The sequence below is a fragment of the Arachis duranensis genome, chromosome 1 (genome assembly GCF_000817695.3).
Source record: "Arachis duranensis cultivar V14167 chromosome 1, aradu.V14167.gnm2.J7QH, whole genome shotgun sequence".
NCBI lineage: Eukaryota > Viridiplantae > Streptophyta > Magnoliopsida > Fabales > Fabaceae > Arachis > Arachis duranensis.
This window is the reverse complement of record NC_029772.3, coordinates 103,074,094-103,074,811: the sequence shown is the minus strand read 5'-3', so window position 1 is coordinate 103,074,811 and position 718 is coordinate 103,074,094.

The following is a 718-nucleotide window of genomic DNA, read 5'->3' as shown; positions in this document are numbered from 1 at the left end:
TTTTATATTATTATTATAATAAAATTAAATTAATTTTTTTATAATTATATTATGTTAAAACTAAAAGGTATTCCGTACATAAAATACTTGCAGTGCATGAAAAGCATCGACGTAGTAAATTAATTATTTAACGAAAGAATTACAGTATCTGTTACGTTGAATTGACTTTATCTTAGATTCTTAATAGTTTGTCGTACATGATGGAATATTTTCATGGGTCTAAAAATTAGCTAACAGATTATTCCAATTTAAAATAAAAATTAATTGTCAGTAAAATAATAAAAATAAAAAAATTCTGTACTTTATATTTTAATTTTTAACGAGCCTTGATGTATTCATGTATAGAAGAAAAGCAGAAAATAAGCAAATCCTAATTTGGATGAAATTGAATAGAGTGGACGGTTAATGATTTGATTGCAGAGTGAACTTAAGTAAGAGTAAGAGCATCTCCAACGCACCAATTTTTTAAGGTTTCACTTCTTCTTTCTCTGACACAATAGAGTCCCAACTATTGGAGAGAAAGAGAATAGCGTCACTGCTCATGAATCAAGGAAAAAGAGTCCCTATTCAGAGGGACTTGTAATTTGCAAAGGATAACTTGCCATGTGGCAAGTAATCTTTAAAAAAAATAATTATATTAAATTATAATTAATTTTATTTGTAACACCCTAATTAGTCTAAGTTTTACCTCGCGTCGTAAAGTAAAGATTAACCAGAT